The 26224-nt window shown below is 48.0% G+C and overlaps 1 pseudogene; it reads right to left on the bottom strand.

The window, feature by feature from the left end:
- Nucleotides 1-19041: 19041 nt before the first annotated feature.
- LOC130044150 (60S ribosomal protein L5-like) lies at nt 19042-20418 on the bottom strand (annotated as a pseudogene).
- Nucleotides 20419-26224: the final 5806 nt, after the last annotated feature.

The raw sequence follows: 26224 nt of genomic DNA on the forward strand, positions 1-26224 counted from the left end.
TATGGAGAGAGAGAGAGAGAGAGAGAGAGAGAGAGAGAGAGAGAGAGAGAGAATCAAATGGGGTAGTCTGATACACCAAAAATAAGAGAGGATCTCCCTGGACAGTGGAATTTGGAGAAAGTTTGGGGAATTTTGTAACTTTACTCTATTTTTAAAATACTTTGATAATCAGAAAACTTGTTTTTAAAAAAGAAAAGAAACCTCAGGTATCCACAAAGATGCTCCTTGGGGAAGGGCCTGTGGGCTCCCAGAGGCTGGGGTGCTGTGATGAGCCAGTTCTCCCCTGGTGGAGTGGCTGGGCTGGCTGCCTGTTTGAGCTGGTGCTTTGCATGGAGGAGGCCCTGGACATGAGCCCCAGGCCTGCCAAATAAATAAACAAATTAAACAAAAAAGAGCCCCTGCCAGTGGTGTCTTTAGGGATCCACATTTCCACTGTTTTGTCCATCTGGCCATTTATTTATGGCGGACCAAGGAGGAAAAAGGCAACAGATGGAGTTGGAAATGAACATGACCTCCCATTTGCTCTGCTAACGCCCCTGCTTAACCCAAGGAAGCGCGGCTGTTCCCCAGCCGTCACGGGGCGGGCTTGACCCAGTCTGTCCTCTCCGGGCACCGTCAGGGCGGGAGGAGCACGGGTCATGAGAGAGGCCAGGCGTGAGGGCACTGCCCCTTTCACGCATCAGGAAGGGGAGAGGAGGCGGCGTTTTCCCGTACAGTAATAAGTGAGCAGGGGCCTCCCCGGCCTGGCCGTTCGGGGACCCAGCCTGGCTGCCAGAAAGGCACGCTCACTCTTCTTAATTAGCGCTAATGCAGCCAGGGCTGCTTTCCCTGCCTGACCAAAGGGAATGGTAATTAATATGGTGGGGGAGACAGACGGAGAGTTCAAGGCCAGCATGTGTGCTCCCGACCCCGGGTCAGTGGGAAGGGGGGGCCCCCTGGAAGACAATGCCGGGCTCCCGCAGCCCTGGACAAAGGCGGGTGGTCTCCTTCGACCTCAGCTCCTGGAAGCCCCCTGGGAAGGAGAATATTGTTCTCCTGCATCCGGAGAGGGACAGGCTTAGCAGTGTGTTTGTGTGTGTGTGGTGTGTGTGTGTGTGATGTACACATGTGTCTGGAGAAAGGCAGGCTGGCTGATGTGTGTGTGTGCGTGTGTGTGCATGTGTGCACACGCACGTGTGTCTGGAGAAAGCTAGGATGACTGGTGTGTGTGTATGTATGTGTGCGCATACACGTTTGTACATGTGCGCATGTGTGTGTGTGCATGTCTGTGTGTGTGTGTATATGCGTATAGGTAGTAAATTTTCAAAGGTCCAGCAAAGGAATAATGCCAGTTCTAGAAATTTCCTGCTGGTCCACGAAAAAGTCATTACCCATCAATGCAAGGTACATCCGGACAAAATTTTCATTTTAGCAGATTAGATTTCAAAACAAATACACAAAATAAATAACAGCTTCCATTTCTGCCTGCCTTCACGGTCCACAAACCTTCTCTCCCATGGGCCCCACCTGCAAGTGTCAGGGTTGGAAGCAGATGGAAGGGGCCTTTCTTCTCATCAGATCATTAGCTTGGAAGGGACAGTGGTGGTCTACATTCTCGACATCACACCAGGCTCCTGGTAGGGGCTAAACTTATGCCTCCGGCCCCCAAGCAGAACTACATCCCCACTTCTTATTTTGCTTCAAAACCTACAGAGCATCACGGACCAGGAGCTCAGCTCTGAGTCTGGCTTTGGGGAGCATAGTAAAGGTCGTCAGCGTGGGGTCAACTAGCCATCAGCCAGGTTCTTCTGCAGTCAGTGGGCTGGATAGCAGACCTATGGTCCCACATGTGGCAAGAGCTAAAGATAAAGGGCTGCACCCCCACCCAAGGAATCTTCCCCCTCCTTCAGAAAGTGGGCCTAGAGCTGGTGAGCTCCTCTGAGCCAGATCTGAGCCACCCGCCCATCTAAAGACAACCTTTTCCCCCCTGCAAAGGGCAAATGGCAGCGCCAGCAATTAAATGTGAGCACGGCCCACTCATTGCCACCACGAGAACAGATGCCTTCCGTCCAGCCGGGTCTGAGATGAGTTTGATTCTTTGCGATTTCCGCCCCGGACCATCCTGGGGCTGCTGCTGCTTCCCATCTTTAATTAAATGTTGCTGCCTCACTCTTTCGGTCTGCAGCCACGCCACGGCATCGGCGATGAATCACAGTTGAGCTGACATTTTAAAAATGGCATCGTTGGGGACAGTGCATGCAGACCAGACACACAGGCACGAGGGCAGCAGGACCCCGTAAATTACACTGAAAGTCTGATCAGAATCAGGAACCTGCTGATTTCTACCGGGTGGCAGGAGCTGGGCAATTAGGGTGCTGCTTCCAGGGTCGGGGTCCTGGGGACAAGTCACCCTGTGTATCTCTGGAGGTCTCTGGAACGTGCTTTCTCCAGGTTTATGCCCGTGATACAAAGGAATGTTCGAGCATCTTCGTATGGCGCTGGCTTGTGTGCAGTTCATGCCGCGCAGCTATGAAAAGAGATAGATGCTTTTTTTTTTCTCTTCCTAGAAACATCACCCCCACCCCTACCACTACCACCAACATCCCTGCATCAATCCAGGCACACCTAGTGGTCCTCGCTGTGGCGCACGCACACGCCATGAGCAGGATTTGAAGATATCCGTGGGTACTTGGGACCACAGAACTGATTTTGAACTCTCCCAGTATGAATGGTTTTCATCGTCGTGAACCCACTCTCGAGGGGTCCCCGTTTATGGGCTCGCTTGTGGTGAGGCGGGAGGGCCCCACTGGTCCATCGTTTATTCTGCTTCGCTCTTTTTGACCTTTCCCATCCTGTGCCTCCAGTTTGGGGGATAAAGCAGCCGCCGCCGCCTGGAGCAGAGCTTTGTGCCCCTGCCCCTCTGGGAAGGCCGAGGGCCTCTGGGCCAGCCGGGCGGGCAGACGCAGATGAGCGCCTTCTGTGATTGATTGACCCACCAGCTCACAGGCACAGGGGGTCCCATTTGTCACCAGCGCAGCCCTTACTGCCAGGCTGCCCAGAGCTGCCTGCTGGGACTGGCCAGTTAGCACCCACTGAGGTGCGGCCAGCCGAGGCCCAAGGCAAGTGCTCAGGACTGACTGGACCCAGGCAGGGTCCAGGAAACAACTGCACCTGGTGGAGAAGTGGAAACCATTTCCTAGACAGCAGAGACACAGCTTCTGTTCCACTGTGCATTGCCCGAGTATCCGCCATGTGTGGGAAATGAGGCAGACAGGGTCCCCCCATGGCGTCCAAGGCAATGGGTGCTCCTGGGGTTCTGGCAAAGTCCCCCAAGGGAAACGTGCCTGTCATTCGTGGGCTCGTTTTTCTGAGAGGTAACCTGGGCCTGGGACCATCTGGCAGCAGTGCCCATACAAAGCTGGGCTCCGATCGGAGCTTTTGGCTCATTTGGTGGCCACCTCTGCTTTCTTGGGCCACCCCTTCATCTTGGGTACCTTCAGTGTTTCCACCTATGAAATGGGCCTCCAGCCCTGAGGCTGGCAGTGATTCCGTGAGATCCTAAGCCTTGTGGCCCAGTGCTGGGCACAGGATGAGCAACTGTCAGTTGTGAGGTATGTGAGACACATTTCTTCATCTGGAGGCACCAGCCCGCCTCCCAGTGGCCCCAGAGCAAGGTGCACCAGGAGCCCAGAGGCTACACAGTTGGACAGAAGACCCAGAAAATACTTTCTAGAACCTGCTTCCAGCAGCTTGTCCCCTAACCTCTGCATCTCCCCTAGAACTTGCTTCTGGCAGCTTCTCCCCTAACCTCTGTCATGGGAACCCTACAGCTAAGCGCTTGTTCCATAAAGCCTTGATGATTTTTTTTTCTTTTTGACGCTGCACTCAGGAATTACTCCTAGCGGTGCTAGGGGACCATATGGATGCCAGGGATCAAATCTGGGTCGGCCGCATGCAAGGCAAATGCCCCCCCAACTGCACTATTGCTCCGGCCTCAAGGCCTTGGTGATTTTAATGCTGGAAACCAGGCAGAGGTGGAAGAGGGAAAGGAACAAAACCACAGGCAGGAGAAGGTGAGTTCAGCCAACTGCACGCATGTCTCGCCCCTCAAAACTAGAGGCTTCCTCAGTGAGTGGAAGTCAGAAGTACTCTTGGAGAGGCAGGGCTAGGAGCCTATGGGGTGCCTGTTGGGCCAGTCCCACAGGAACCTGAGAGCCAGGAATAGTTTATAGGGCCAGAGATCAAGACACTAGTGAGGGGAGAGGGAGGCTAGCATGGGAGTCTCTGTGGAAGTGGTTCAGAGACGAGCCAAAATGCCTTCTACCCCCTTAGACATGGGGGTTCTGATGACAGGAGTCAATGCCCAGAACACTGATGGCTGGCTGGGACTTCTGTTCTCCAGGGAGTGAGGCTGTGCTCAGCTGCTCCCGTTAGGGCCCGTCGAAGCTGTCTGTCTTTCCTCCTCTTAGCCTCAGCTGGTTAGAACTGCACTGGTTACTGCAAAGTGGAGGAGGGATCATCAGTGTCCAGCACAGAGGTGTGTGGACAGACAGTAACTCCAGCAACAGCTGGAGAAGGAAAGGAAGTAAAGGGATCATCCCTTCTCCCAAGCCTTGGGCTTTTTGTGTTTTTCTTTTTGGGGTTTGGCACCACTCCTCGAAATTCTCAAGGCTGGTCCTGTGTTTAGTGCTCACTCCCTGAAGTGCTGGGCAGGTCGAGGACAGGTCATGCTGGGAATCAAACCAGGGCCGTCTGCAAACAAGGCGAAAAGTCTTACTCCCCAACCATTTCTCCAGACACGAAGCTTTAAAACATTGAAGTAGAGCAGAACATCACTCTGGATTTGCACCTTCCCCTGCAGAGAAAACCAAATCCTGCCCACGCCCCCTTCTCCAGCATCCTAAGCCCCTGGAGAGAGTGGGCTCAGGCACCCACCTCTGCACATATCCCAGACACCAGCGGTCCCAGGGCAAATGCAAGGTCTCATCTGCCAGACCCAGAGGAAGGATTTACAGCAACTCCTCCAAGATGACAGTTTATTTCAGCTCCCCTGCCTAGAATTTCTTGTCCCTTTTTCTGTTGATTTTTATTGGCATAAAATGTTTTACATTTACTTCTGCCCGTTTATCACCGTGACAGGGATGTTTGGATGATGCCTGTAGATGAAAGATGTCCGCATCCAAAAGATATCTCCGTAATTTAGCAAAATTAGTTTTGGGGTTCATTCCAAAGAAGATACTCCACTCATGTCTTGCTAGCACTGCAAAGCGTTTTTACTAATCACATCCTAGTGTGGGAACGAACACGCATTACTTAAACATACCAAATATGTGAACACATAAAGAGTGTTTAAAATATCTCTTACACAATAAATTACAATTGTGATGTTAAAATACCAATTTCGAGAGAAAATTGAGTTAAGAAAAATAGCTAATCACAGTACCCAGTGAAAGCAGCATTTTGTTGTTGTTAGTATCATTTAATTTTCAAACCAAGGGATTTGGACGGTCGCTTCATTTTGTGTTCCATTATTTTTTTTTCCATTCATTTGCTGAACAATCATCTTCTGAAACATCCCACTCTGCTGTGGTATCAACTGGCGTGATACCAAAAAGATGTAAATGATTTAATTGAATTAGTTTAATTAGGTAAATTAACAGTTAAGCATATCACACACAAGCTTGTTCTGTTTATACGACGTTATGGAGATAATTTAGAGCAGAAGGAGAATGGGCATGACCAAAATTCCAATGCAATGAGCCAGATTAGCTGGCAGAGGAAAAAATACAAAGATAACCGTCAGTGGAATTATATCTGGATAAGTAGTTTATGTACTAGGTTCATTATGTCATTTGAGTTGTAGACGAGGACCAGTGGGTAGTCAACCCATGTTCATAAGCATCGTCATTGAACAAAAGTTTGAGTTGACCCAATTGCTTCTGACCTTTCCAGAAACAAATTCACAGGAAAATTCCAACATTCCTCAGTAATTCAAACAAATTAGGCAATGAAAGCCAGCCTGGTTAGCCAACATCTTGATTAGAGCAGAAATAAACAAACCAACCATAGTTTGCTTTCAAGTATACAGCATCAAATCAAAGGCTCCTCTTTTTCTCACCGTTGGCTGGACTGACATTCTTTGCTGGCTTGTATGGGGAAGGGTGTACCTTGTGCATTATAGGACATTTCACAGACTCCCTGGTGTCAACCTTTTAGAGGCCAGTAGAACCTCTCTGCCCTCATCTGACAACCAAAATTTCTCCAGGCACTGCCAGATGTGCCCTGGATAGGGGTGTCTGAATCACCCTGGTTGCAAAGTACTGAAATAAAACCAGTGACTATTATTAAATGGGTCTTTGGGTGTTCTGCTATTTATTTACAAGGAGTTGTTATCTTCAAAGTACTGCAGAGGATGTTATGTAATATTTGAAGAAGATTGCCTTCAGTATTGCAAACATTCTCTTTTTCTTGTGCATTCATTCCTTTGGCAAGCAGGGATCAGGTATTGGGCATCAAGTATCAGTACATACAAAGAGTAATACTGTCCTGGGCATGTCGGTGCTCAACCTACATGTGAAGAGTTGAGTAAATTCACACAGCACAGAGTGCATAGTGGAGGGAGGCTGAGGAGACCCAGTGCTTCCAGAGAAAGCCCCAGCTTTGTGAAACCTGATTTCAGTTCTGTGTGGCAGAATGCAAGGCCAGAAGGGAAGTCATACCACCATCGAGGCACCGAAAGTTGGCTTTGGTGTTAGCTGACCTAGTGGGCAGGTGGACGGTGTTCAGCAAGAACCAGTTCCCAGGGGTGCTCCAGATGGTTAGTGTTGACTTTGGGAATGAGCAAATATTTTTAAGTTCCTCCCACATGGGGAAAATACCAATTCTGTCCATCACCAGCTGGGTTGCCTAGGCAAACTGTAGACTTTTGAGCCGTATGTCCTTACCTGTGAGCTGGAAATCATAATAATGACCTCACTGCAAATCTTCATTGAGGCAGTGCCTATAAAGCAGCTGGCATAATACCTGCCAAGACAAGCTCCCGAGGTATTATTCCTCCTCCTCCTCTTCTTCCTCAGCCTGTCCGGCCCTCTTGCATTCCATTTTTCTCTTGAAAAGATATGAGGAAGGCCTTCATGCAATGAGCTGTGAATTCCCTGACATCTGGGTTGCATTGTTGAATGCTGCTCAAGTTGTCCAAACCTTGCCACTGGGTTTTGTTTACTCTAAAGCCGAGTGTTTAAATCCCGTAAATTGGTCACATCAGTTTGACGTCCACATTAATCTTCCCTGCGATTTCAGGATCAGGAATCTGGAGGTGGCTCTCTCTACACCATGCGAGGCTCCAAAGCTAAATAGGGTGATGATTGCCACAAGAATCCGGGAGAACGCCATTGGAAGGGATGCCTATTTTCTAGTCAAAGGAATTAAAGCGTTTTGCTCAACAAGTTTCTGGCAACATGTCTTGAATGCCAGTGTTTTTCTTCCTGCTGGAAAATAGGGACAACGGGCAGAGGGGAAGAGGAACCTGTTTTGCATTTGCAAATACCAACAAAACCACATTCCCACCCCTTTTGCAAATGTATCACTACAGCACACTGAGCTTTGTATATATAATGGAACACAGGGCTAAGCTGTTTTCTTTGCGTTTCTTGCATCTCTCCCCATCCCTCTCTCTCTCCTTCTTGCCAACCCCCACCCCCCCCACACACACACACACTGTGCTGTGATCCATCTATAAATGAAGAGGACATTTCCAAAAACACATTTTATTGTCTGAAACATAGACACATAATATAGTAAATATTCCAGACAAAGAGGTCCTCTTCTTACCCCAACACCTCCCACTTCTGCTCACAACACACACACACACACACACACACACACACACACACACACAGAGCTGGGTTATTCCCTTCCCATCCTGCCAGTGTTAATGAAACTCAGTTCCAGGTGACTAAATCCAGGTGAACCTCTGGGACTGCAGTCTTTAGGGTGGCTGGCCTTGGCCCCCAGCTGCCCAGAAACATATGGTATACTCGTCAGGGTCCACTTTAATCTGTCCCACACTCTGGGACTTATTTTCACAGATTTATCTAAATGTGCATGTTAAGATTATAAACTATATACAGCTAGATTAACCCAAGAGGGCAAGTGCAAATTTCCAAAGGCCTGAGATTCTGGAAAGTTCCAGGAGTGTTCAGTTGTTATGCTCCATGTCTATCCCATTGCCCACTCTCTTTTCTTTTCTTGCTTTCCACAGTCTCTTCTCTCTATCTTTATTGAAGTATCATAGTTACAATAGAATTGAAGTCGTTATTCTCTTCTTTTTTCTCAAAGATTTGTTTTGGAATCATTTTAGATTCAACAAGAAAGTCACCAAGATTGCCCTGAGCATTTCCATGTCCTCCCCGCAGTTAACTCTTGTGATCGGGCAATAATCAAAAGGAAGATGTTAATGTTGATGCATAATATTAACTAAATGATGGTCTTTTCTGGTTTTCACCTGTCTTTCCACAAATGGCCATTTCCTGTTCTGGGATGTGAGCCAGAACATGACATTGTGGCTAGTTAATCCCAGCTCCTGGTCTTCTCCGTTCTGGACCAGAGCTTTGGTCTGTCTTTTGCTTGTTCAAGCCCCTGATGCTATAGAAAAGTCCTGGTGGGTCATTTTAGAGACAGTCCCTCTGTGACAATCCCTCAGAGACAGTACCCCTGCTGTTTTCTCAGCCCTTCAAACAGGATATGCACTGGTGGCAGGATGACTCCACATTTAATCTTGAGTGACCTACAACCATCTATCTGTCCATCTTCTTGCTTATAGAAAATTTTTTTGTCTTTTTGGGTCACATCTGGTGATAGTCAGGTGTTATTTACTCTTGGTTCTGTACTCAGGAATTACTCCTGGTGGTACTCAGGGGACCATATGGGATGCTGGGAATCGAACACCAGTCTCTCGCATGCAAGGGCCTACACGCTGTACCTATAGCTCCAGCCCTGCTTATAGCAGCTTTACTTATTTGGTCCACATGGTGTCAGCTGAGTTTTTTTTATCAGAAAGTCACTACTCCCCTTCCTCCCTTCCATAATTCACAGGTCTTTTGAATTTGAGATGGTGCTGTTATCCTGTCTCTCCTTAAGCTTTTGTCTGCTAGACGGAGCATGCATGGTGCTCATGACCTGGTCTGCAACCATCAGGGTATGTTTCTGTTTTGGATTTTGCATGTTGATTTATTAGAAGCCCTTCAGTTAGACCACACCGCCCCCACCCCCAAATCATTTCTGTCTGACTTACCACCAAAATCGTATCCTTGCTTTGAAGAATTTTGCCCAATCTCACCCCCTGGTCACTCTGGAAGGGCTTTATAGATATTTTAGAAATTAAAGTGGAGGACAATGACCTTGGGTTTAAAGAACCTTCGAGGATTCTGCTCTGGGCTGGTGGTGGGTCTTAAGCAAGCTCAGGGCATTTCTCTGAACTTGGTTTTCCTCTTCCTAAAAGACTATCTGTATGCACTTGCCTCTCTACTAGGCTGGGGTTCCGGGCCGAGAGTGCAGAGCTGTGCCAGAACCCACAGATGGTATGGCCACTATGCCTGCAGGAAGGAGAGCTGAGGGCGGTGGCAGCCACCGACGGGGGAATTGGAGGAGAAGGGGAGGAAATGGTGCATGAATCTTTTACAAGCACCGGGGATACTGACATTAATAATACTTTCCACACCGAGGAGCACATTGGAGAGGGAGGCGCGGGTTTGGGGAGGAGGCAGCTCTTCTGGGATGAGGTCTTTTATCTCTGCCTGGCCCCGGAAACACATGAATCAGCCCTTTCTCCCCAGATTGAAGAATCCACAATGTGCGTTCCCACTGTTGGCTTCATTACTTTGCATCAAGCTTAATACCCATTTAGGACTTAATGGTTGCAGAATTACACTAGATGTAAAATATCGTTTTTAACAGGGTAGTTTAAGAGCAGAAGTTTTCTCCTCTCTATAAAGCTTGTAGAGGGCCAGAGAGATGTAGTACAGCAGGTTATGTGATTGACTTGCACACGGCCCATACACGGTTTGAATCCTCAGTATTGCGTATGGTTCCCAGGCACCACCAGGAGTGACCCCTGAATACTGAACCTGAGGTAAGTCCTGTGCACAACTGGGTGTAGCCCCACACAAAAACAAACAAGAGAAACTCAACAGAAAACTCAGGCTTCATGAGAAAAACAATCCTTCATCTTTTTTAGTTACCTTCTTTATGTTTTTATGATTCAACTGCCCAGAAATGATTTTAATTACTATTTTAGATGGGCAATTAGAGATGACAACTTGTTTTGCTTATCATTTAGATGCATCAGTCATTGTTTTAAAATTTTAGAACATAAGGCATCCAAAGCAGAGGGGAAACATTTGGGACTGTGAAAAGGAAACAGCCAGGAGAGGATCCTGGCCAGCGTGTCCTGGCTTCCAGGGGCTCCATATTCTGGAAATGATGAGAAGATTTAAAATCAGCACCCAGTTCACTGCTCTTGGAGTGGTACTTGTTAAACTCCCTTTCCCAGCTATTTCATTGTGGGGTCTGCTAGCAATTAGCAGTGTGCACTAATTTAGGAATTGTATCTCTTTGTGCTCCATGTCCAGAAAAGGGCCGTTCAGAGTCCTCTACAGAGCCACTGTCAACCTAGTGTGGAAGATCACAGGGCAAGTGACGGGAGAAATGCGCCACCAGTTTGTCACAATGAATGTAAAGATTTGGGTTTATTGATTAAGCTGTGAGTTTACTTCCTTACAGACAGGAACACATAAGCTCCCTGAACCCTGCTGTTTCTCTCTGTAATGCCAATTCCAGTGTCTGGCACGTTCCAGATGCTCAATAAATCCAAGTACATGAACAAATGGATGATGATAGACATCTCAGACATTTTCTTGGGAGGAATTATACCTGGACCTTGGTCCCTTTCATTCATTATGATGTGATGGTGGGAAGTATGAAGTATTCTAATGAAATATATATATGTGGAGGTCTATACCTACTTGACAGAATGTTTTTAATGCCCTTTTGGGGGCTATATCTTTTAAATGAATACACAGTATTTTGTTAAAAGATGCAGTGCCCGAAGGGCAAATGATCATGGTTAAAGCATTTATTTGTTTCCAGTTGCAGGACTTAACTAGAGCCTTTGGTCATTCGAATGGGTGTTAGACTTCCCCAGAATGACAGAAAGCATTTGATTCTCAAACTAATCTTGGACTCTCTTTCATATCAATGATCAGATGAACACAATGAGAAACACTGATACTAGACATGGCATTTAGTTCGACAAATCATTCTAGAATGTTTGGTTTCTCCTCTCTGGTTTTGGACTTACCTGTGAGAAAACGACCACATTGAATGTATCCTATTTTTAAAAAAGTGGACCGAGGCACTCCAGTACTTGTTTGGTGAATGAATAAAGAAGTAGATTCATTAGAATCTGTCTCCAAAGAATATTATTGGACACATGGTATGGAGGTTAATTAACAACATCTTTATGAAGATCAGGAGGTATTGAGATTCCCCCAAACCACAAATGCTCTTCTTAACTTCCAACCTCTTGGATCCTCTCCCCTTGCCACTTCCTTACCAAGCCAAGCTGCATGTTGCCTTTTGTTCAGTGGAGTCACTTTTTAATCTTTCCACACGTGTCTTGCTGCCCACACCCAGGCTTCAACAAGGGACCCATAAGCCCACATTCCACCCAAGACCTCATTGGCTTGCAAAGTCCCCCAAGACATTTCCCCTCTCCCATTGTCATTGTTGATGTTTTCCTCTATAGGATGTTTGGGGAACATTCCCATACTTTGGGCCCAGGGTCTCTGGAAAAACAACCTAGTTTTGATCACTTGCGTGTCTGCCTCCCTCCTCATGAGACTTCTTGAGTCCTGCTCTCTGACTCTCCGTGGTTTTCTCTTACATGGCTCCTAGTCAGCTGAGATACCCTTGGCTGTCACCTCACACCGAACAGTGCCCTCTTGCCAGGGCATGTCTGCTTGCAGCTCCTTGCACCGAGTGAGCCCAAGGCTCAAGCACCAACTCCACCTCCTGTATATAGTGACATCATTGCCTTTCTCTTGAGCTACACAGACAGACACGCACCATCAGGGACCTGTCCCCCAGGAAGTTTCCATTCCAAATGGGAAGTCCAGTGCTCTTTACATCTTTAGAAGCTTCTACTTTGCCACTGAGCCCAATGCCAAAGTTCATTTCTAAGTTCTAGCAAGTGGCTCCTGGCCAGCACATAAAAGCCAATTGAGCTTGGAATGTGTTGAAGGCCCAAGACTAATAGCCTCCCAGGGTTCAGTGACCTCTTCTCTCAGGCCCTAACCAACCTCAACCTATCGGCCTTGCCCAAGGCAGAGCAGGAGGCTGGGTGTGAGGTGGGTGGGGCAGAGGTGACAGCCAAGGGTGTCTCAGCTGACAACTCCCACTGTGAGGCAGGTGGAGGAGAAGGAAGAAGGTGGGGATTGAGCGTCTGGGGTGAGCGGGGAGGAGGATGGTATGAACTGTGTCTTCTCTCTTGCAGGATCACATGGGACATGAGTGCATGGAACCTTGGGGATGTCATGCATGGTTTGCTGGCATTCTGACCCATAGAGAATGCATGCGCCTTGTTGCTAACAATAGGTCCTGCCATGTTCAGCCTGGGTTTGTCTGTAATAGTGATGTCACACGTGAATACAATCACCTAGTGACAGTATCATTTCCCTGTCTTTAAGCGGCCTGGACTGTCCTTTTGCTGAGATTTCATCCCATTGGAAATTTGTTGATACTGCCTGCCTGCCTGTCTTAGAGGTTTCTGATGGTTGTTCTTTGGGTTTAACTGCAGTAGAAACTGTGCAGTAGAAACTGCAAGGAACTCCAGAATGATCTATGCCAGAACCTGGGGTTCTGGGACAATGGAGGTTGCACAGGAGGACTAAGAGGCCAGGTGGGCCATAGGAGTGTGGGTTGCCCTACAGGAGCGAGTATGCAGGTGTCTGAGCAGCCTTAAGAAGGGCCACATGTGGGTCTGGAGCAATAGCACAGTGGGTAGGGCATTTGCCTTGCATGCGACCAACCCGGGTTTGATTCCCAGCATCCCATATGGTCCCCCAAGCACTGCCAGGAATAATTCCTGAGTGCATGAGCCAGGAGTAACCCCTGTGCATCACCAGGTGTGACCCCCCAAAAAAGAAGGGCCACACACAAAGTAGCTGCCTCTGGACCACTTCACCTAAACCCTGTGATACAAATCTGCAACTTTTCTAAGAGAGTCCCATCTTCCTGGATTATTCTGGCCTCTCTCTAAGATGTCAGTGGTTTACATCAAATTCCTTTGACAGAACCTAAGGCAAATACATTTCCCCCACCCCCATCCCCTGCTTCTTTGTGAACCCCTCCCATGAAATCAGCACCACTCTCTGAACCAGTTTCACATAAAGTGGTTCTAAAAAAAAAACTGGAATTAAAATAGAGTTTGTGTTCATAGAGTCATATATTCTGATGTGATGGGCATTAAAATTTTAGAACTATCTTCCATCGAAAAAGATTCCTGTTCAACAACACATTTGAAAATCGCACTCCAGGGAATTGTTGATGTACCTACTTCCAGGGGCAAGTGCCAATTTCTGATGAAAGTTTAACAATAATGCACCAATCTCTATTAAATATATTTGTTAAGATCTCCAAAGCCCAGGACAAGAGAATTGAGAACCTTGAAAGAAATTTCTTTCCAAGGACGAGGAGGAGCCATCAAGACAGAAACTCAAGTCAGCATTTCTGAGGTCACCTTCACCAGTCTCTGCAAATTCTGCATTCTGAGACTGACAGCTCCCAGCTTTCCATCTACCTCTGGGCTCTGCCACCTCAGTGCCAGGCCTGGAAGTTTCTGGCCAGGGTGGATGGGTTCAGCTCTGGAAATCACCCCATCAGCAGGAAAGTTGTGCTGTGGAAAGCCCTCAGAGCTATATTCTTGGTTTGCTTGTGGTGTGCTTGGTTTTGGGATCAGGGATTGAAGCTGGAGCCAGATGTGTTCAAGATGTGCTGCACATTGGGCTGCTTCCCTCAGCCCAAAGAGGTCTCTGAAGGCCTCAGGACCGGAGCAGCTCCTTATCACTTCTCTCCTTGCAAACCTTCACCGTCTCTCTGCAAGGTGGAAACTGGATGTCAGAAGCATGACCATTGGGGGCTAGAGTCTCGATCTTGGACTTTTGTGAGCCAGAAAAGGCCACCAGAACTCTGTGCTCCAGGGTCCCTGTTACCAGAGAGTTGCTGGTTCATGGAGGGAGCCTGACAAGTTCCCATAAGTCCCTGTGGGACAACATTTTGTTGCTGGGCAGTGGCCTTGTGATTCCTCATTCCTTGTGACTTTGGGACAGCCTCAGAGGGTGCTGCCTCTCCAATTCTCATCTTTCCCCTTTTACAAGTTAGTGGTCCTTTGGGGCCACATAACTGGGGTTGCTGGAAACCTGTGAGAGCCTACCTGTGACACACATGCGCACGAAGAGACACCTCTTTCCAGTGCACTGTGTCATGCCCTGAGTCGAGATTTCTCCCACCAACCCAAGGCCATCGGCTACAACCTCCATGGAATGAAGTGTTCTTTTTTCCAGGAGTGTCCAGGGTTGGTGGTTTCACCATGATGTTCCTTCTTTGTGCTTCACTACCTCATTAGACTATCCAGGAAGAGGCAGCTCTTAAAAGACTCAGCCTGTTCTTCTGTCGTGCTGTCTGCCAGGTCTTGCTTGGCACTGAAGATAAAAATGTGTTTAAATTGCCTTTTTAAAAAAAAGAGAGGAGGGGGCTGGAGCAATAGTACAGCAGGTAGGGTGTTTGCCTTGTACTCGGCCGACCCGGATTCAATTCTCAGGATCCCATATGGTCCCCCAAGCACTGCCAGGTACAGTAATTCCTGAGTGCAGAGCCAGGAGCAACCCCTGTGGGTTGCCGGGTGTGACCCAAAAAGCAAGAGAGAGAGAAAGAGAGAGAGGAGGGAAACATCTCCTTGGGTAGGGGGATGTGCATCTACGGGATGAGTGAGCGTTTTCTGTCTGCTGGAGCTGGCTTTGACCAAGGGAGCGAGTCCCTGTGCTGAATGTGGGGAAAGCTTTGTTGACATGAATGTCAGGAAGCCCATGGTTGGAGCCATGTGGAAAGGAATGGGGAGAGAGCCAGCCTTCGGGGGAAATCCCTGAAGTGCGCATCTGTAAAGTGTGAGTCATTGCGGCAGATGAGAACAACTCTGGTTGTCTTGGCTCAAATTAGGTGTCGTCTGAGTTCCTCTCTTGAGGCAGTTTGGCTGCCTGATGGGCCCCATGGGGTGGGGATGGGGCCCTACCTGTCTCCCTTCTGAGCAGAGGCCAAGCTGTTCTTCATCAACACACAGTAGCATCTGGGCCACCCAGTGGGAACTGTCAAGGTCCACACCACCCTGGTGACATGGCCTGAGGTCAGCCCATCGGAAACCAGATTGCTGAAACCCTGTTCTGCATGTGTCCCATCTCCACCCCCCCAAGGGAGTAAGCTTCCCCAACCCAGAGGCATCCAGACACCACAGGATTCCAACTTGCTGACAGTCTTTGGCCAGAGGGGGATGAAGAGGAAGGACCACATATCCATGAGTAGCCAGAGTTGCTACCACATCTGCTGCTCCTTAGCCTGAGTGGCCTTCCAGTACCTCTTGCTGTCACCCCATTGGCTTGTGACCCCCACACCATGTAGGGAAATCAGGCTTTGGTTTATTTCTTGCACTAGAGTCTAGCACCCTCCAGTCTGTTCAACTCTGAGGTCACTGTCTCCCCACCCCTCTCCTTACAGAGGCTCCTACAAAAGGCTTCTCTTTTCTCTCCACACTCCTGTATAGCAGGATGGAGAAATGTCTCCTGGGGTGGGCATGGGATGCACAATCAACCCCCTAGCACCTAGACTAACCCGTGGCCAAGCAAATTGAGCAGCTCCAAGGCTCCATGGTCCAAGCTTCCTCCCTCCCCCTCCTTCATCATCCTGGGTTGCTGGGATGCGCCCCTCCCTTCCCCACTCCTGCCAGCGGCCCTGTCTCCCAGCTTCATCCGACAAGGCATAGGAGCCGCTTCCCTCAACTACTGTTTGCTTTCCTCCAGTTTGTGGGGATTCGAGGTTCGGGTAGGAATGGATAAAAGCAAGCATTTTGCCATGAAAAGACTCTAAGAGGGCAATGGAAGGCCATCGGTGCGATTCCCCAGGCTGTCTGTCTTTGAAAAGGAAGATCTGGCCAAGCCTACAGAACTTGCTGCCTCTGGAGTTTACTCTTTATTTCACTCAGTGCAGCACGTCCTTGTGTATGAATTAAAGATTAAAGGCAACTTAACCTGCATTTTGCTCCATCTCTGTATATGGGAGAGGAAGGTGGGAGGGAGGAAGCTCTGCGAGATCTCCAAGTTCTAATTCCCAACCAGAGGACGGAGAATAAAGGCGCAGAATCTGGGCTTCTTCCCAACCCTGCCACACTGCCACACCTCCCTGTGAAGGCCACCGAAAGGCACAGAAATAGCCTGCACCGCCCCCCCCCCCCCATTTCAGCCACCATTAAGGAGAGGAGTAACACAGAGTGTGGGTCTCCAGCTGGAGTATGTCACTATAGCGCCATCAGGACATGGAGGCCAGGGGTCGGGGGACGGTATTGACTTTTCCTTCAGGGGAAGGGCAGCCTTTGCTCCCATCCCCCATTTGGAGATGCAACCTCTTTGGGGTGACTGCCAGCTGAGCATCAAGCCCAGTTGTCTCTAGTGTCCTGGAAGAGTCTCCATCTTCATTCTCCTTCCAACAGGGCTTCTAGCATCAGCACCACAGACCTTGGGATCTACAAGATACTTTGTGGCCCATAGGCCCCCCTGAGCAGAGCTAGATGTTCAGCAGAATCTGAGGTCAGTAAATACCCCCAGGATATCCTTAGAACCCCAAGGTTTTGATAGCCAGTGTCTCTAAAACATTGCCCGAAGGCCCCTATCGGACAAAATCCACAGAAGCCTGCTGCCTGCAACTCTGTCCCTCCTGAAGGAGGCAGCCCCCACACCTCATGCCCAGTGAGTCGCTGACTGTCATTAAGGAAGACCCTCAAACATGGGCAGATTCTATGTCTCTTCAGAAACAGGATTGTCCCTGGGCTACATGAACCAGTCCTTGCATGGAAGAGCAAGGAGGCAAGGCTGCAAGAAGAAATTCTGCCCCTTCATAGCTCTGACGTCCCAGTCATGCAAACTGGGCATCACTGGCCCCATCGTGGCTGTTCCATGGCCCCAATCTTGTGGCCTTTCTGCTGGGAGCTCAAGAATTTTTCAGGCACGAGCAGGATGTGAGCAAAGAAGTATTTTCCAGATGCATGAGGCAACATGTGCCCATTTGGCTCTGGACCAGGGCTTCTCTGTCTATGGAACAAGTGTTCAACAGGATTTATTGCCTTCTCTGGGAATGTCTGAGCCTGGAAGAGCTACATTAAGCCAGCAGAAGCTGCCAAGATGGATATGTCTCTAGGAAGAGACTTCCTAAATAGCAGAGTCAGAAGGCAAGAGCAGGCGCTAGGGTAGACACTCATCTCTGTGAATGTCCGAAACTGCCTTTGGGACCATCCCATCCCACCTCCTGCCTTCACCCGGCCTTGCTCCTGTGACTGGAAAGACCCCAACAAGGGGAACTGTGATGAATACTGTGGTGCCTCCGTGATTTATCAAGGATCAGAGACTAGAAATAGCCAATATATCTGATGTCCCACACTAGAGTCACTAGTAGTGGGCTGGGACAGAGAATGACAGCTCTGGAGGCCTGCCAAGGGTTGATTCTGAGACAGAGGGACTAATTCATGGTGTTCGATGCACTGGATACTCCTCCCAGAGTGACCCAAAACCAGTGTGCCAGCTAGGTCTGCTCCTCCCAGCTGTGTCACTCCTAGAGAAAATGGAACATGTGTCCTGCCAAGTCCCACCCCCTCTCCCTGCTCGACAAAGGCCATCTCCTCTCAGAAACATCCCTGGAGTGAGGAAAGATTGACATTTTGCTGGTGGTGTTCAACAGGTCCCAGTCATTTCCGCCTCTTTCAAGAAGATTCCAAATGAACATAAATCTCACCCCAGCTCTGACAGCCTGCAGTCATCTGTTTACCAAAATAAACTTTAAGCATACATTGAAAAATAATTCCTAGTGAAATATGCATCCCCATGGCATTCCAGTCTGGTATTTAATGTCTTTTTTATGGTTAATAATGCATCAAAAGCATCCCCCCGTCTGGAGCTGTCATTACATCACATACACGATGTGCAGATCCCATTTCAGTGACTACAAAACTTGGAGTCGGCTTTGGGTTTTATTTGTTCAAGAAAAAAGGGGGAAAAATACTAATGCATAATCACAGTGGCCTGCTTCCTTCATGCAGGATTTCTTTTTAATAAACCTGCTGCTTGATGAGATCAATCCATTGACCTAGAGAGGGTCTTTGCTTTACCCAGATAAAGAGATGAGTCATAGAGACAGCTCCAAAATTCCCTCATTAGGATGGGGAGGTTTGGAGAGCTCCCTGGTCTTCTGTTTCATTTTCTATTGAATTGTTTTTGTGTGGTGTGTGTGTGTGTGTGTGTGTGTGTGTGTGTGTGTGTGTGTGTGTGTTTTGGCAGAGGGGAGAGCACATGAAGGTGTTGAGGAACTGGTCCAAGCTCAGTGCTCAGAGGTCACATTCCTAGTATCTGGCAGAGCTTGGGATGGAACCCAGGCCTCCAGCCCTTTAAGCTCTCTTCCCGGCCCTTTTGCCCTTTTTTTTTTTAAATAATCCTGGATTGTATAAAGGAGTGCAGTTAAGCCTCAGCACTCCTGGTGGACATAGAAAAAAGTAGAATATTCATGTCAGAATATTGGCATTTATTTCCACTTCTGGCACCTAAAAGCAACAACAACCCCCCAAATTGAAAGCACCTTGTGCTGTTTGTCAGTTACAGGGTGGACATGAAGATCATTCTTTTTTTTTTTCCACTGCTTGGCCAATAGATATATTACTGTCTTTGCAAAATCTCCATAAAAATCATGGTTTGATTTTCAGCTCTCAGCAGCCCGCTTCTGAGCTCTGAGGAAACTTACTTTCTTCTGGACTACTCAGTCTTTCTTCTAGGCAAGAAACATTTTGGGATGGTTCCACCTCTTCTTTTTAACTTCTCTCCTAGATTTCGTCTCATAAACAGTTGGCCCATGTAGCCACAGGAGCTTTCTTATAAATTTACTCCATTATGTCTGAAATTATGTTGTTTTTTATGTACTGAGAAAAAGTTTCTTGTAGGCATCTTCATCTTCTTTCATTAGGTAATGCACATACTCTGCAGGGCGGAGCAATAGCACAGCAGGTAGGGCATTTGCCTTGCACTTGGTCAACCCAGGTTTGATTTCTTTGTCCCTTCAGAGAGCCTGACAAGCTACCAAGAGTATCCCGCCCGCACAAGAGAGTCTGGCAAGTTCCCCGTGGTGTATTCGATATGCCAAAAACAGTAACAAGTCTCACAATGGAGACTTTACTGGTGCCCACTCTAGCAAATCAATGAACAATGGGACAACAGTGCAGTGCTACAGTGCTATATACTCTGCAACGGTCTGCCCCTAATGTATTTCCGATGTACTTCCGTCAAAAACAAACACCATTGTCCCGTTGTTCATAGATTTGCTTGAGGGGCCAGGTAACTTCTCCATTTTTTTTTGAGACTTGTTGCTTCTGTGTTTGGCATATTGAATATATGTGGGCAAGATACTCTCGGTAGCTTGCTGGGTTCTCCTAGAGGGGCGGAGGAATCAAACCCGGCTCAGCCGAGCCAGCTGCGTGCAAGGCAAATGCCCTACCACTGTGCTATCGTTCCAGTCTCATGTACTACAGCATTGAAAATTCCTTACTTTCAGAGTCATCACCAGGGAATCGTTTGTCACTGTGAGGAATAGACAAACCTCTAACCATAGCTCCTTTCAGGGCTCCCAAAACTTTGTTTCCAATTGTAGTTCTGGACCCACATCGCAGGTGAGGGCACCAGGTTGTCTACCAATGCTTTCCGCATTATGTTCATCTTCAGTGACCTCCACTTGTCCTTGATAAATTTTGTCCCTGCCAAATCTATTGAGAAGTCTACGGGCCAGCTGCAGGCCAGAACAATACACTGCAGCATAATTTGTGAGGTCAATCTTCACACCATAGTTTGGAAGTTCATGAGCATCCACTGCACAACTATCGTATCTCCTGCTATACGAACATAAGAATCTGACAAATGATGCCTCTGTTGGCGGCATGGACTATCATCCTGTATTTGGGTCTGTTGCTTTTATTTTTATCTGGATTACCAAACATTTCCAAGCATAGTAATCGGTTTTGCCCTCTCACCATCTCCTAAATTTCGCTCAGTACCTCTTGAAGTATGCCTTATTCTTGACAACTTTAACAAACCCCCATCCTGTGGAACAGAGACCAGCTGCCATGGCTTGACACCAACTTATAGGCCTAGCAGACTTCCAGGGTTGTGGAGGAAGGGGGAGAAAATGCCCCAGAGTCATTCCTTATTGCCTGACTATTAAGTGGCTGAGGACACTGTGGATGGGAGTAAAGGTTAGAGTTTAAAGTCTCCTTTGCAAGTGATGTAGAAGTGGTTCATCCCAGCCTCTGTCAGGACCACATTCCTGCCCAGGACTGATCCTTTATATGGTCTGAGGACAATGCCCTTCGTCAGTGCACCAGCTTAGCAGCCAACTCTTTGCTTCCCTGGGTTTGCGGCCCCAGTGCGAGCCCCAGATAATGGATGCAGTGTGCTCAGGAGGAACCTGCCCTGGGAGACACAAGAAAATAGCAAGTTAGGATTGTGGGGAGAGACAGTGGACTGGGCACAGTGGTGCTGGAGGGACCTCTGGTCTCAGAGACTTAAGTTTCCTGTGGATAAAAAGTGGGGTGAATTTAGCCGCCAAGAGAGATAGTAAAGAAATGGTAGTTAGGTGACATGTGAGAGGTGTTTGCTAAGACCTTGCAGCACAGCCTCAGTGTACAGTGTTCTATGTCAGCCATATCAGTGAAACCTGAAATCCTGGGGAGATCATAGAATCTACCCTGCTCTCTTGCACAGTCGCACAGATGGTAATCATGCGACGATCTGGTTAAGGTGTCACAGTCTCAGTGAGGAGCTGTCATTAATAGCCACCACCTGGAACCAGTTCTGTCATTTGCAAGCACTGGAGGAATGGGAGTTAAGAGTTACTTGAGGGCCCCTCCTCCCCGTGAAAGATGGAGGACTCCAGTCAGAGCCTAGGGTGAGAGCCAAGATTCATCTTCAGGGATCCTGGGAGTTTCCTGTCCACTAAGGGTGCCATGACACGTATGTTAGGAGGGAGGAGCTATAGGTACTCTTTTTTTTTCTATGAATCACTGTGAAGTACAGTTATAGACTTACAAACTTTTGTTTCGTGCTTATGTTTCAGTCATACAATGATCGAGTACCCATCCCTCCACCAGTGCCCATTCTCCACCACCAATGATCCCAGTGCTATAGACACTCTTGACCTGCAGGTCTGACCTTTGGCTGATTAGCTCCAAGAAACCAGGACCAGTTAAATCTCCTCCTGCACCCCCACCCCCCACACTGGAGGATCCTTCACCCAGAGTCTGAAGGCTGTGTCTTGTGCAAGACCAGCAGAGTGGGTGAAGGAGGTAGGAATGGGGAGCCTCCAGGAGAGTGGCAGCTTTTCCCTAGCTCTTGATGCTGATTTCTTGGTTGTTCCTAATAGCCTCAGCACTTCCGAGTTGGAATCCTGAGAATCTCCCCAGCACAGGAAGCATTTTTCAGGGTGTTCCCCGCCCCCCCCCCCCCATCCTTCTTACTCTCTTGAATCACATGAATCACTGCTTTAAGAAGTTGCTGTGTGGATGTGTTGGCCCCTGTGTCCTTTCTTTTTCCCAGCTCCCCACCACCTTGTCTGGGCCCTTTCTGGTTTCCCTATTGTTTCAGTCATGGTACATTTTAAGTGTCAAAGCAAATTTGTGTTTCCTGTAACAGAGCATCTTTGGAAATTTCTTTGTTTGCTGCATTTTTTTTAATTGCTGGTGCCTGCATGTTTCTAATTCCCATGGAAAAACTTGAGTGGGTCCCCCACACACACCCACCAACCCACCCGCAGACGCGTACCCTCACAGCCCCACAATCGCGTGCTGCAAAGCTGCCTAATGTTGATGCATCCAGGTTGGAAATGACAGGCTATGGTGGAGGGCCAGTCACTTAATGAACCCCTGCGGGACCAGCCTGGGTTACTAACAATTTCTCTCCAACTCATCAGGCAAGGGAATCGCAGTGTCGGTGTTTCACTCCATCATGTCCCCCCACTGCCCCCTTCCTCCCGCTCTACACAAACAAACCAATTACAGAAAGGGATATAAATTGGCCCCCTTTTCTGAAAATGCTCCCTCAACCTTTTTCTCTGCCCTTCCTTACTCAGCTCCAATCAGCCAGCCCACTGGGTAGACCCTCTCCACCCACCAGCCCCCTCAAACACACACGCACACAGGCACACACACGCACGCACACAGACACACACATGTCCGTGCACAGAAGCATGCTCTGGAGTGTACTCTACCACACAGCTCTTCAGGCCTCATATGTTCTTGGGCTCAGTCTGGATATCGCTTTCTTTATAGCCTTTTATCTGTTCTGTGGAATTGGGGTTCACAGTCAGGTTTTCTTCATGTTTATGTTCTTTTTATATAATAATCCAGCCCCCAAGATATCCCTTCCCTCTTTTATACCTCAGGGTAGCTTGTTTGTTCTTGGCCTAACTTTTTATTTGCCAGTTGTGCCTCTATTGATTATTTTGCTTATGGTATTTCCAGAAATACCAGTTCTTGATTTTTTTAAAAAAGAGCAATTAAAATAGAGTTACAAATTATGCTAAGGAGTGTGAGGCTGTGTTGTTGGGAGAAGTAAAACACAAGATAGTTCATCAGTGTAAGAAGTCCAAGGATAATCTGCGGCTCACTCCTAGTCTGTGTCCATTTGTTTAACTGTCTCTCAAGTTAAATAGATAAATTTAGAGTGTGAGTCTGGAAACTTTTATAGCCATCTGGCATGACTGCACCATACAAGTAAACTTTTTAACTGCCTTGTAATTGATTTTTTATGTATTTTACAAAGCAGCAGTCTACCAAGGATGGGCGATTAATAACCAGGAAAATTCTTCTTTTCCCATAGATGATGTGAAAAAGCAGGGCAGGGTCTCCATCACCAGGAAATTGGTCAAGAAAAGGGGTCTTCTGTGAATCATTCAATTATTTGGATGGAATGAAATGTTTGTACACAGATCTTGAACTATTAGGGTGGGTGGTGTGACCAAGAAAAAAAACAGAAAATGTTAAGACTAATACTCTCTAAAACTACCAAAACATGAGAAGCCAATGTTGAGTGAACATGGATAGGTACGTGGGGAATGACTAGAATTTGCAATGATTCTCTCTTTGGAAATAACTTTGGAGCAACATGGCTCCATGTAAGGTACTCTTGGATCCCTTCTGGTGTGTGGACCCCATTTCCACACTGAAGAAGTGACTCCAATGTTAAGATCAGATTTTCCTGATGACTTGACTGTCAAAAGCTCAATGCCTGTGTTGTTCAGAGGCAGCTGTTGTTAATCCTTTGGTATCTACAGATCTCCATGGAGTCACCACCCTTGTTATCACAGGGTTCTAGATGGGTGTGAAGCTTCCACACCCAACATACAAACATTTCAGAGAGAGACTTTTGTTTCCTTTGGCATGAGAAATAATTACCCAATTATTTGAGTAGAATGATAGTGTCTAGGACAAATTGTAGGCTGGAGACACAGCAGAAATAATAATAACTTGCATTTTTAGCACACAAGCCCATTGACAAAGACTGGCCACTTCCTCAAGCTACTGAGCACCGGCCAGTGGGGAAGGGGGGGTGGAGCATGAAAGCCTCCATTTGCAGGAGCCTTCAACTACATGGATTTCATCCCCTCACAAGTGTGTCTGTCCACCCAAGGGCTGCCAGTGTACCCTCCTTGCGGTCCCTTTTTTGGGTAACACACGAACATGGGTACATCCCCCATTGTCTTCTGGGATTCCAGAGCAGATAAAAAAAAACACCAAACCCCTCTGGGTATGATTGGCTGGATTGTGACTGGAGGCGGGGGAGGGGGGCACTGGGCATTAAAAATGACAAAGCACTTTCATTTGTGAAAGCCATCAGAGGAAGGTGGAAACAGACATATTTTTCCCAGGGAAAAGCAATTTCGCCAGGGCGGCCCCGTGTACAGATGAGCAGGACAGCACAACTCAGGCCAGCCCCCAGCAGGCTGGGGAGGGAGATGGATGATGGATGGCCTCTGGTTACGGGCCACAGGAGGGAGTTTTATGCAGAATTCAAAGGAGGAATGAAATGAAGTCCCCTTCCTGCCCTTCTTCCTTTCACAAGTAGTTTCGGGAACCAGAGACAGGCAGACATGGTGATAGAGCTGACCTGGAAGCACCTGCAGGGATGGGCTGATTTCTGGTCAATTCATCGGCCCCCCAGGCCTGGTACCTGGGCAGTAAATGATGTTGGCAGCAATTAAATGCGAGAGCAAAAGGCAAGCCTCCAGCCTCGTGGTGCCGACCCTGTTTGAAGAACAATAGCAGAAAGAACCATGGGCCACTGACCCGGAAGCACCTCTGCCTCTCTAGGCTGCTATGAGCAGCCTTTGCTGCCCAACCGGTGAGTCTCACAGAGCAAAGAGAGAGGAGTGGAGACTCAGCTCCATCTCTTATTTGCAAACATGCATTCAGAGAATCACTTCATTATAGATTGTGCAAGACTGGAACATGGTAGGGATAGAAAAAGGAGCGCTTGTGGGAAGGAAGTCAGCCTGACCCCTTGGAGACCAACCCCCGACTCTTTGTTTTTCCACAGATCTTCTTGCCTGAGGGAACGGTTCAGCTCTTCCTTTTAATTTCTGTCTGGTGGGAGATGGGGATACATGAAGCAAGGAGAGAATATCCCTGCAAACTCCTGTCACGCGGCACCAGCTGCATGTGCGTGCACACCTCTCTCTCTCTCTCTCTCTCACACACACACACACACACACACACACACACACATACACACATGTGTCCACATTGAAGTTCAGGTTTTAGAACTTCACTCAGCTGCTTACTCCTGGGGATGGAGGGCATAAGAATTGGCAGGGAGGAAGGGAGGGACTCATTATGGCTCTGCTTACCTGACTGGACCAGAGAAGTCACTTAAGCTCTCTGGGCCTCAGTTTCCTCATCTTTAAAAACAACAACAACACTTTGTATTTGAGAGTCCTTATAGGGGCTGCATTCTCTGATGATTTCGTGAGTCCACTTCTTACTGAATCTCACTCAGGAAGACTAGTGCATGTTTGCCTCTGTGTGCATACAGGCAGGCTTGCCTTCTCTCTCTCTCTCTCTCTCTCTCTCTCTCTCTCTCTCTCTCTCTCTCTCTCTCTCACACACACACACACACACACACATACACACACACACACACACACACACAAAGACACAGCCAGCTGTGTACAAAGGTACTATAAGATTCCATCCTGCTTGTTCCCCCACGCCGAAGGCTGTGCTCTCTGCTGTCTCTCCCCCTCCCGTGCACTTTGCATGGCCCCATTGTAGCCAGACAGCTACAGCTCCTAGAAATCATAATTAGAGTGATGCTGGAATGACACATTTCTCAAGTCCCAAGCACTGGTGCAAACCAGCACTCGATTCCTGTTGAAGGCAGTCGAGGTAACCACGGCCCACTGAGGCGTGCAGGGAGATTGGCTGCACGCTTCAGTGCACCCAAGCATGTCGATTCTCTGAATAAACTAATCAACCCATTTGCACCTTCGTGAAAACGCATCTTGGAGTCAATGAAATAGGTGGGGTAGGCACAATACCAACACTGGGGGAAGGAAGGGGAAGAAAGAAATGGCTTACAAAGGGCAGACCTGCTGCCTTGCAAAGGGAATGGGAGTGGATTTCTGTCCAGAACCTTGGGTAGGACCAGGCCAGAGAGAGAGCCTGGCATCCCAGAGACAAGACATTCTCTGCTTTCTTGCCCTCCCACATATTTGGCTTGGTGTTTCCACTGATGCCACAGAAGGAAGTCCCCATTCCTATGCAACTACCATTTTGTGGAAATAAGACTCTCTGGGCTTTCTAAGAATTCATCCTGAAAAGAAGCTGAAGAATCAGGCCTAAATT

Source organism: Sorex fumeus, unplaced genomic scaffold (genome assembly GCF_029834395.1).
Source record: "Sorex fumeus unplaced genomic scaffold, SorFum_2.1 ptg000122l, whole genome shotgun sequence".
Classification (NCBI taxonomy): domain Eukaryota; kingdom Metazoa; phylum Chordata; class Mammalia; order Eulipotyphla; family Soricidae; genus Sorex; species Sorex fumeus.